This window comes from Aythya marila (assembly GCF_965140915.1).
Source record: "Aythya marila genome assembly, chromosome: 8".
In the NCBI taxonomy this organism is placed as follows: Eukaryota; Metazoa; Chordata; class Aves; order Anseriformes; family Anatidae; genus Aythya; species Aythya marila.
Window position 1 is genome coordinate 13,747,813 of NC_139049.1, and position 12,843 is coordinate 13,760,655.

Genomic DNA, 12,843 nt, shown 5'->3' on the forward strand with positions numbered 1-12,843 from the left:
GCAATTGCTAAAGTTGGAAGGGGCCTCTGTAGGTCTGTACCCCAGCTGAAGTTGCTCAGGGCTTTATGCAGTTAGCACTTGAAAACCACCAAGGATGGAGATAGCACAACCTCTGTGCAACTTGTTCCACTGCTTGTCTGTCCTATTTTCATGCACCACATATCTGAAAAAGGGGCAAAAAACAAACAAACAAACAAAAAACCACCAACAGCTGCCATTTGCAGCACACACAATAATGGTAACAAACCAGCAATGGAAGAATTAGAAGGCAAAAATAATCCCACATACAAATCCCATGTTTTTGTGTATGCACCTCCACTGGGGAGCTGTTGAGGATGAATGTAAATGGAAATAGTGCCTTCCTTTTCTGCATTTCCCAAAGATTTATGTGCACAGATTTACAAAAGACAACATTCTAGGAACAAACAAGCTGTCGCTATTTTCAAGTAGAATGAAAAGTCACAGACACTGGCTTGTGAAACCCACCCCAACTATTTTAAATACGTTATCTGATACTTTTCCAAAACTCTGTGGCTAAGACAACCTCTAATTACTGCCTGCTGTTATATTCCCTCTTTGCATTTTGCCTGTTATTAAATCTCTATGCAATATAATTTAAGAACATGCATTATTAATGATGAGTGTATATATATATATTAATTGATAAAAGCTGAATATATTTGCAATGCCTTTTTGCTCATTCATACATAGGATAATGAACAGCACCAATTCAATGTGTAGCTGCATGAATTACAGGCAAGATGCAGCAAGACATGCATGCTGTACCAGCACCTGTGTGATGTGATAAGCTACTGATATTTAATTCAGAAGCTTTTCGGTATAAGGTAAACTCCATGTATTGCATTTGACATAAGCTTTACAGTAGTTAGTATCAGAGATACAGCAGCATTAACACATAACGTTTCTGATTATCACTGTTTTTAAAGAAAGAAGTTCATAAATAAAATAAGTTGTTAATCAGTCTTAGAATAATTTCAGTATTAATTCCGATATCAATTTAAAAAGTCTCCTTAATGCTTTAAAAGTACAGAGGTCTTTAAACTGTGTACTGTTACAATGGGAAGAATGAACTAGAGGGAAGTAAACTTGAGACATCTTTATTTATATGTGTTATACATTATATTTTTCTCTATATATTAAATATTATTACAATCAGTTATTACAATAACTGATTATTACAATAGAGATTACAACACCAGGAGAGCAGATATTATTCTCTGCATACTTCTTAGTGTGGTGGTTTCACCCAGCTGGGCAGCTGAGCTCCACCGCACCTGCTCTCTCACTTCCTCTCCTTAAAAGAAAAGGGGAGAAAATAAGATGCAAAGGGCCAAGGTTTGAGATAAGGATGGGGAGATCACTCAAAAATTATCATCACAGGCAAAATAGACTCAAAGTAGGGAGATGCTAAAATTTATTGCTTATTACTAACAAGTTAGAGAAGTGAGAAACAAAGGAAAGAAACCAAAAACACCTTCCTCCATCCACCCTCTTTGACCTCCTCCCTGAGTGGTGCAGGGGAATGGGGGCAATGGGGGCTGTGGTCAGTCCATAGCACTTCATCTCTGTTGCTCCTTCTTGGTCACTGTCTGCCCCTGATCCACATGGGGTCCCTCTCATGGGATGCCGTCCCTCCTGAACTGATCCTGTGGGGGCTGCCCACAGGCAGCAGCTCTTCAACAACTGCTCCAAATATGGGTCTGTACCACAGGGTCCACCCATCAGAAGGACGAGTTGCCCAAGAAAACTGGTTGACATTCAAGGACCACCTCTTCCAAACTCAAGGACAGTCCATCCCAATGAACAGAAAGTCAGGCAAACATGTCAGGAGGCCTGAGGGGATGGACAAAGAGAAAGCAGCAAAACTCAAACACAAACAAAATGCATACAGAGGGTGAAAGCAATGGTGCATAACCTGGAGGGAAAAAAGAGACACTGTCTGAACATCCAGGGATGAGGTTAAGGAAGCTGAAACCCAGGTGAAATTGAAATTGGCCAGAAATATTAAAGACCACAAGAAGGGCTCCTATACACAGGTGAAAAAAGGCAGACTAGGTGTCCTGGTTTGAAGGAGGTGACTGGTGACAGCCAACATGCCTTTACTAAAGGTAGATTGTGCTTGATAAATATGGTACACTTCTATGGTGTGGTTACAGCATCGGAAAGGGATAGGGGAAGAGCAACTGACATCATTTACCTGGAATTGTTGAAAGCATTTGACCCTGTCCCTCATGATGTCTTTGTCTCTAAATTGGAGAGACATGGATTTGATGGATGGACCAATAGGTGTGTAAGGAATTGGCTGGATGGTCAAACTCAAAGAGTTGCAGTTAATGTCTCAATGTCCAATGGAGATTAGTAATGAGTGGTGTTCCACAGGGGTCAGTACTGGTATTGGCACTGTTTAATGTCTTTGTCAGTGACAAGGACAGTGAGATTGAGCGCACTCTCAGCAAATTTGCAGATGACACCAAGCTGTATGATGCAGTCAACATGCTGGAGGGAAGGGATGCCAACCAGAGGGACCTGGACGAGCCTGAGAGGTGGGCCTGTGAGAACCTCATGAGGTTCAACAAGGCCAAGTGCAAGGTCCTGCACCTGGGCAATCCCGAGCAGAAATACAGGCTGGGTGGAGAATGGATTGAGAGCAGCCCTGAGGAGAAGAATTTGAGGGGTGGGCTGATGAGACGTTTGACATAAGCTGACAATGTGTGCTTACAGTGCAGAAAACCAACTGTTTCTTGCCTTTTCCAACCTAAATAATTCTATGATTCTATGAACTCCTCCCTTTCACAGCCAACAGAAATTATGTCCCATCTTGAGAAGGGAATTATCTTCGATTTTCTGGTCAAATTGAAGAACAGAAAGAGGATTGGCCAAGGAACGGGACAGAAGTATAAGAAGCATTTCATCACAGCTATATAGATGCAGGCTGTAGACTATGGAAGTGATACAGAAGATGGCAGCAAATGTGTGTTCAGAAATGCAAAAACACTAGAAATAGATCCCTGAGTGTCATTAACTTACTTGCATAATCCAAGAGGTATAGTTAAGAGACCACAATTTTTAAAATACACTTTAAAAATCTAAATAGGTGTCTAACTGATTATTCTTCAAAATTTTGGCTGGAATCCGTGTTTTCCTTAAATGCATCTCCCTGTGTGTCATCTATACCTGTGTGTCTATAATCCTGCTCTCCTGCAGCAGAAATGTAACGGTCAGGAGACTTGCAAAAGATTATAGTAAATTTATAAACATTTTAGTGATGTTATAAATATATATTTTAGGGAATAGTTTAAAAATGTAATATTTTGAGCTGTAGAAAAGTTCTCTGCAGCATAGAAAAGGCATAAAAATGTGTAATAAAGCAAAATACATAAATGGAAGAATTTTTGATGAATTTAAAGCTACCATCCTCCAGGTAATTATAGTCTAATACAAGAAAACAATAATAATAATAATGAACTAGAGAAATATCAAGACATAAGATATTCAGTACAAATAGACTAGTCTGACATTTTTTGTAAATCAGAACAAATAGGAGTAGCTACAGCTACTCACAATGTTGGCTATTTCCATTCAGCCTTACTTTACAGCATATCTAAATTTGACTGATGAACTATTGGAAAATCATGTATTTTTAAAGTATTCTTCAATTTTCTTTTTGGAAAATATGAACTCTAAAGTTCATATTTTGGAAGGTGAACAGACCAGAAAAATCCAAGTTTAAGCATTTTTTTTTATTTGTAGTTCTTCACACTTAATTGATTCTTTCAAAATATATTTAATTTATAGTAACAACAATCAGAAACAGATGAAATGCAGTTTTTTGATTAGGAAAACAATGGTATATTGAAAATTCTGCATGTTTATTTATGGCTTTGTTTATAAAAGATGGAGCTACACAAAAATGTATACCAAAATGAAATACTATGTTAAAGAGAAATATGAATGCATGGAGTTCATTAATAAAATATAACATAATTAATATATGAATACAAATCATCATATTGTAGGTAATTGATAAAAATTATAAAGCTTTTTCTTGTTAAGCTCTAAATTCAAAATCCCATTTAAAACAGAAAATAGACATATCATTTGAATCTGCTGAATGTAGAAAAATTGTATTTCCTTTTCCATTTGAATAAGTATTTTTGCTAAAATGTATTAATGACTAATCTTAATTCCTATTTAATGTATGTAACATATGAAGGTGATTTGTAATCCCCATTTACTTCCACTGAGAATGGGTATTTTCTTTAGACACTTTTAAAAATGCAGTTGTCCACTTCTTTCACGATGTATACAAGATCCTTTAATCTGAGTGAAGAATGGATAAAAACAGCAATGCTATCAAATTTTTTCAGAACTGGTTCAAACACACCTGAAGTTCACATCTAGCTAGTGTTTAATATTGTTTGTTGGATGTACTTTATGTAGAGGTTGATGCATAAGATGGGGCTGAGAAGCATGACACCCTGAGAGTTATGGCCTCACATACAGCAAAAAGTCCATAATCCAAAGAGTGAAATCTGGCTCCAACTGAATTTTTATTGGTTTGCCTTAGTAATAGAAAATTCAAATCTGCACACTTGATTGTGACCTTGAATATGGTTCCACTTTTATCACCAAATCATCTTCACAGTTAATGTTCTCTTATCTTTCTGTTGTTACTGTGCTAGGCTTGTACTATGTGAGGCTAGCTTGGTTTTGGGCAATGAAAAAGAAGCCATCTGAGGTCAACAGCAGTCCCTAGAAATAGTTGAATAGATCACTGAAAAATACTTGGACATAAATTTAAACCTAATATTTCTATTAGATAGAAAATGTTTCACTACTTAGGTACTTTTCTCAAGGATTTTAGAGGGGACATGAAAAGCTGAAAAGGACTTGAAACCCAGCTGCCCCATGATTCACCAGAAGTAGCTTCTAGCTTAAATATAAGGCATGGTGGCATGTGTTGCCAGGCTTACTTTGAGGATTAACTGTGTTGCCTCAGGGTTTGTTCTCCTTTTAAGAATATATAGAGAGAAGTTCTATAATCAGTTTCTGCTGCTTTTGAACCACTTAACAGATGCACAGACTGTGCTGGCTCCAGATCTTATCATTAATTCCCTCTCTCCCCAAAAGAGAGGACAAGCACCTTATTTCAGCCTGCATTAGTGACCATGCCATAGTCATTACTTGTCCCAGTTTGTCAGCAATCCAGATTCCTTTCTGACTTGCTACTCTTTCCATTTCGTTTTGGATGAGTTTCACTCTTCTAATTCATAATGAATTATGCTGACAATAGTATATATATGTTAACAAAATAATGCATACGGGAATTAGAGGTAAGCCATATGCCAAATTCTGGCTATAATTCTTTAATATTGCAAAGCAGATGATATTCAGTCTCTTCTGCAGCCATTTAATACACTGTATGATTTACTTGTGTTCACAGTTTTGGATATAGAAAAAAAAATCTTCAATAGATGGTGGAGAAAGAAAGCAATTCCAAATGTTTTATAACTTCAAAAATGTATTATTTGGACTCTAACACTTGTCAGTTACAATAGAAATGGATACATTTCCATTTTTTTTTTCCTCAAGGTAATTTTAGCTCTTGCAAGTATATTGTCCTGTGGTTATATACTGGGTTTTATAAGATGGCATTCATTTAGAACATGAAAGCTGGAGATGACTGTGCAATAAGTACTCTTTGAGTCATAAAAGGACAAGATTTACTAAAATCACAAATATGTTTTCTGACAATGGTAGGCAGAGGCCAATGATGAGTAGCAAACTGAGCTACAAAAAATATGTGGACCTTAGTTCCATGTAACATGTACAACCAGTAAACTCAGCCCATAACAGGATGAATATAGAATCATAGAATCACAGAACCATAGAATGACTTGTGTTGGAAGAGACCTTAAAGATCATCTGATTCCAACTGTGAGAAATGAAGTTGCATTTTTGCAGTGGAAAATTCCACTAACCTTACATATTCAAAAGTGATTGTGCACACATAACAGTGACGTAACAGTGGTGAGTATGTTAAGCAGAAAAGGGTAAGGTCCCACTGTCCAAAAATAAGGAGGATACCTAAGAAAAACAAGCTAAGCAGTGAGAAATCAGTAAAAACAAAAAAACATGGCCCCTCTAGTCATGAGAGAAGAAGGTTAAAAAAATAAAAAAAAAAGGAAAAGGAGAAATTATCGGTTGGTCAAATAAAATTGCACATATATGGAACAGCGTTGAGTAGTTTATGAGCCTGTAGTTCTCAGCCAATGAGGAAATGGGAAGAATTAAACATTGGGCAATAGGGAATATAAGGTTATGAAATACTTTTGATGTGTGCTCCTGCTTGCAGGACACCTACCATTGCAATCATGAATAAAAATTCTACTTCACTTAGATCTTTGCCTGAGCCTATGTTATTGGCTGCAGACTGTCACACAACCTCCCTGCAATGGACAGGGACACCACCCATGGCCCCATCAGGTTGCCCAGGGCCCCATCCAACTTGGTCTTGAACACTTCCAGGGATTTGGCATCCACAATGGCAACTTGTTCCAGTTCTTACCACCCTCTGAGTAAAGAATTACCTCCTACCATCTAATGTAAATCTCCCCCTTTTTCATATAAAACAATCTCCCCTTGTCCAATCACTATGTGCCCATGTAAAATGTTGCTATATAATATGAAATATCTAATCAAGATACAATACTCATATACCCTTAATATGGCACACTTTTTTTTTTTTTTAATGTAAATAAAATCACTTTCCTGCACAGTATTTAAAATTAGAGTGGTAGTGCTAATCCTCTAGCTCTGAGTTTTCTTTTGATCACAATCAATAGGGAAAAATACCTGTCACAGACAATAGCTCAAGAGGCAGATGCAAGGAATGTAGTTCAATTTTAGTTGTTTCCAGACATGAATACCTAAATTTAAAATTAATGGGCTAGTAAAGGGCTGGTTTGACACTTGCACTGGGAGAGAGAGGACAGAATTAATAATAAGGGACAATCATTTACAAGAAATCACTTGACAATTTATTCCCTCTTGCATGGATACGTACACAGAATTAGAGATTTTCCTTATTCACAAACAGGCAGCAATTCCTTGAATATTTTAACATGAACATTTTTTTCTATAACCCTGAAATAGAACACCAGATCCATTAAAAAAAAAAAAAAAAAAAAAAAAAACCACAAAAGTATCTAAACTTTTTTTTTTTTAAATCACAGTTATATTATTAGAATAAAATACTAAACTTTAAAAATTTTCCTTAAAAATACCAAATGCAATGAAATGAAAGGAGCCAACCAACCAAGAAAACCTCAAACAAATTCATATAAAGTAATTTAAATAGATCTAAAAAAACTGGCATATTGTAGAAGATGACATTTTCTTATTAAAAAGCAGCTACAGTTTTCTAAAAGGAAAATTTATATTTGAATTAATGGAATAGAGAGAGGTCATAAAGACGTTAGTAGAATTACTGGATGCCTTGTGATGTAGAGCTCTTTAAAGCAACAATATAAATGACATCTAAAAATAAATCAGTATTTCAATCTCTGTGTCATTTTCCATAATTTTTAATAGAGTCAACTGAAATCATATTTTATCTAAAAATTTGGAAGTAGAGTAGTTAATAAAATATTTTATCTTCCAAGTGGATATGGGTCTAAGTTACAAAAACAGCATTTACACCAAGATATTCATGCATCTGTTGAAACCTACAATTTTTTTGTTTGTTTTCTTTCTGAAGTCAGAGTCAGTTACAAAGGCCTCAAATCTACAAACAATATTGGTACATCTGAACTGACAAATAAGAGCAATCTTTTAACTTTGATTGAACTGCTGATAAGCTGACTGTTAAGCGACAATTAACCACTTACTAGATCAAAGTCTAACTTCATCTCAAAAGCATAATATCTGATTTGGAAAACTTTAGATTTCATACTTAACATCTATAGACTTTTTTTTTTTTTTTTAACAGACTTCAAAACTTGATTCACCAATGTCCAGTTCCTATCTTTAGTGGGTTGCATTAGTGAAATCCTGGAAACCATTTCCAGCCACATGACAGAGAATAAAATCATCAGGAGTAGACAGCATGGATTCACCAAGGGAAAGCCATGCCTGACCAATCAAATAAGGCTCTCTGATGAAACCAGCAGCCTCATGGATGAGGAGGAAGCAGTGGATATTTTCTTCCTGAACTTCAGCAAGTATGATCTGGATGATTAGTGAGGTGTTTCAAAAACAGAACAGCTGGACCCAGAGGGCAATAGTCAGTGGTGCATAGTCTAAGTGGAGGACAGGAATGAGTGGAGTACCCCAGGGGTCAATACTGTGTCTAGTCTTGTTTAATATATTCATTAATGATCTGGACAATGGGGTAGAGTGCACCCTCAGTAAGTTGGTGGATGACACAAAACTGGGGGGAGTGGCTGACTCACCAGAGGGCTGCAGCCATCCAGAGGGACCTTGAAAGGTAGACAGGTAGGCTGACAAAAATCCCGTGAAGTTCAACAAGGAGAAATACAGAGTCCTGCACCTGGGGACTAACAACCTGGACCTAACAACTCCAGGCACCAGCACATGCTGGGAGCCACTCAATCAGAAAGCAGCCTGACAGAGGAGTCCAAGAGGACTCCTAGGGATAGTAATGTGTCCTTGCCACTAAGGAGGCTAACAGCCTTCTTGGCTACTTTAGACAAAGTGTTGCCAGCAGATCAAGAGAGGTGATCCCCTCTCCTCAGAGTTGGTGAGGACTGTGTCTGAGGACTGTGTCCATTTTTGGTCTCCCCAGTACAAGATACACATGGACATACTGAAAAGAGTCCAAGGGAGGGCCACAGAGGTGATGAAGGCCCTGAATACCCCTCCTGTGAGGAGAGGCTGATAGAGTTAGCACTGTTCAGCCTGGAGAAGAGATGGCTCAGGGGGGACTTTATCAATGGATAGTATTGGGAATAGTATAGTCAGTAGGACCAGGGAGGTGATTGTCCCTTTCTACTCTGCTCTGGTGAGGTCACACCTTGAGTGCTGTGTTCAGTTTTGGGCCACTCCATATAAGAAAGACATTGAGGCCCTGGAATGTGTCCAGAGAAGGGCTATGAAGCTGGTGAAGGGCCTGGAACACAAGTCCTATGAGGAGTGTCTGAATAAGCTGGGGTTGTTTAGTCTGGAGAATAGAAGGCTCAGGGGAGACCTTATTGCTCTCTACAACTAGCTGAAAGGAGGTTGTGGGGATCTGGGGTTGGCCTCTTCTGAAAAGTAACTAGTGATAGGAGTAGAGGGAATGGCCTCAAGTTGCGCCAAGGGAGGTTCAGCTTGGAAATTAGGAGATATTTCTTCTCAGAAAGAGTGGATAGGCATTGGAGCAGGTTGCCCAGGGTGGTGGTGGTGTCACCATCCCTAGGGGTATTTAAGGAAAGCATGGATGTGGTACTTAGTGACATGGCTTAGTGGGCAATATTGGTGGTAGGGGGACAGTGTCACTAGATGATCTTGGAGGTCTTTTTCAACCTTAATGATTCAATGATTTCCCAGGTGTTGAAGCGGTGGAGAAACTGTAAGTATTTTCCCAGCAGGTTAATGAAGTAACCTCTCTTGATGCAATGCCTCTACAGTTATCTTGTTCTTTTGGTACATTCGTGAAAAAGCCATTGGGGTTATGATAATATAAAATTAGTCTTTGTCAGTACATCATTTTGGAGAAATCTGTATTCAGCCCATACTTTAGGAATTAATGTTAGCTCTGACAAGAGACCAAAACAAACATGGACAGATTCCAGGAAACCTATTCTCTGTTTCCATATAGTGGATATTATTTACAGCTCCAACGTGTAACACGCAGAGTAGTAAATCTGCTTATTTACAGAAAGAATAATGGACACCGTGTAAACAGGACTACTTATGGACAAGTATTATGTAAGCATTGCTTCTGTTAGGAACACAAAGGTGAAATATTAATAAACATGTTCTGATGTTTGCTGAAAAATGGCTGGAGAATTAAATGCTAAATCAAAATTAAAAGGATTTGAGCCTGTTTGAATTCCTTTGTGTTTTAATTGTATGCTATATTCAAATAATGGAGCAATAGTAATAGTGGGAATCTCTTGTCTTTCATTAACTCCACATTTCAGCTGTTGTATAACTGTTGTCTTTCTTTCTCATTCATATTCATAAGATTACAAAATCACAGCATAACTGAGGTTGGAAGAAACCTTTGGAGACCATCCAGTTTAACTCACTTGATTAAGTCCGTTCCCCAGGACTGTATCCCTTGAGTTTTTAATATTTCCAAGGATGTACATTCCACACCCTTTCTTTGCAACCTGCTCAAATGCTCAACCAGTCTAAACAAACAAACAAACAAACATCAACAACAAAAACACTCCCCCCCCAAAAAAAAAACAACAACCCACCACCTTGTTTTCTGATGTTTAGATAGAATTTATGAAATATTTCAGTACGTGTCCATTATACATTTTGAGCATTTTACACACATTAATTGAGATAGAAGCTGTCCTATGGAAGGTGATTCCATGGACAAATGTCTTACTAGAAAACTGCGATGTAAAGAATCATACAATAGAAGATCCTTAGTTGCAAGGGAACCATAAGGATCATCGAACTCAATTCCTTGATTCCGCACAGGGCAAAGTAAGAATTAAGCCATGTATCTAAGAGCATCGTCCAAACTTTTATTGAAAACCAACAGGCTTGTACCCACGACCACATCCCTGTTCCAGTGGCTGACCACCCCTTCAGTGAAGAACTTTTTCCTAACATCCAGCCCATCTACTCAAAATTTCCCCTGAGGTAACTTCACACCATTAGCTCACATCCTATCCATGGAGAAGAGATCAGCACCTCCATTTCCTCTCCCCCTCATGAGGAAGTTGGAGACAGCAATGATGTCTTCCTTCAGTCTCCTCTACTCCAAGCTGAGGAAACCAAGTGTCTACAGTTATTCCTCATGAGTCATGGCCTCTAGCCCTTTCGCAATCTTAATTGCCCTCTAATAGTTTTATATCTCCCTTGTATTGTGGAACCCCAATCTGCACATGATACTCAAGGTGAGGCCTCTCCAGTGATGTGTATAGTGGGACAATCACTTCTTGTGACCAGTTAACTAGACTGTGCTTAATGAACCCTGGGATCCTGTTGGCCCTTTTGGCTGCCAGGGCACACATGACTCCTATTGAGTTTACCATCATAATGAAAAGCCCCAGATTTCTTTCTGCAAGGTTGCTCTTTAGCCATTTTTCCTCCAGTCTCTATATATACCCAGGATTGTCCCATCCCAGGTGCAGAATCCGGCACTTGCTGTAGTTGAATTTTAAATGTTTGTTGATGGCCTAACCCCTCTAATTTGCCAAGATCTCTCTGCAAGGTCTCTCCAGACTTGAGAAAGTCAACAACTCCTCCTAAGTTAGTATTATTTGCAAACTTAGTGTGCATTTGAGTCATGTGTTCAGATCATTTATAAAAACATTGAAGAGAAACAGCCCTAAAATGAAGCCCTGGAGAACCCCACTAGTGACTGGACATCAGCCTGATTAGAACCCCATTTACAATAAGCCTTTGATCGTTCACCCATCATCTTGAATACATGCCTAGCTGTACGCTGGACATTTTGTCCAGAAGGATAATGTGAGAAATAGTATCAAAAAGTTTGCTAAAATCTAAAATTACCACACACCTACTGACTTCCCTCTGTCCTTTAGGTGAGTATCCTTGTCATAAAAGCTAAGTTAGTAAGGCATGACTTTCCTGTCATGGCCCCATGCTGTTTATGACATTCACTAAATAAAATGGTGGAACTCTGTCACCTATATTCATTTTTCCTAGAGAAAGGCACATTTGAATAAAATAAAAGCAAGTCTAATCTACAAAATGATAGGAATTGCTTTGCTCTTTTTTTTTTCTTTTTTTTTTTCTTTTTTTTTTTTCTTTTTCTCTTTGTTTCAGAGATGCTGAAAATTAGAAGAGAGAAAAAATATCTACACCAAGGGGCTTACCCATAAAAACATGCTCTTTCTAGATTTTCCTATGTCACTATGACAGCAAGAGAAAACCATCCTATCCAAGGTAGATAAAGAACTTGCCCACACAGTTAATTTTGTTTTCTTTTTTAAACTGAATAAACAAATTAATCTTTACGTACTATATTGCCAATATAATTGAATTTTTTCCTGTGTAAGACTGAAGAATATGCAAACATCTTTTTTAAATGCTTCTGTCTGCAGCTAATATGTCACATGATTTCCAGCACAATTTTAAGTCTGGCTGAGATAATGAAAGTGCTCTGTTGATGCTGATGGATTACTTTCATAGCCCTATGCTAAACTAACTTTTCTGTTTACTCTTGGCATAAAAAAAAATAAGTAAAAAAAAAATAATAAAAAAATGAGGCATTTGGTGCAATGTCAGAAACACATCAGATGACCTTGGTCCAGTGAATCAAGGTTTTCAAATGTTTTCTCAGTGATGCAGAGACGGTAACAATAATAATGTCTTTGTCACTAAATAGAGTTGTATCAGAGTCCAGTTTTCTTTTGTGTAGTACTTATACGCTATTTCAGAGTAAAACAATAAGATGATAGAGTGAAAAATAGTGAAATACTACTATTATTGCATACCTTTCCTAATCCCTCTGTTTTCTCTTAATTGCTGCCATATCTGCTGTATCTCAGGACATTAAAAAAAAAAAAAAGTGAAGAAGTGAATTGCAATAAAGGCAATACTCCACAAAAAACACAGAATACACTTATTACAAATAGTTTTACAACAGGGGCTGTTCCCACTTCTTCTCCA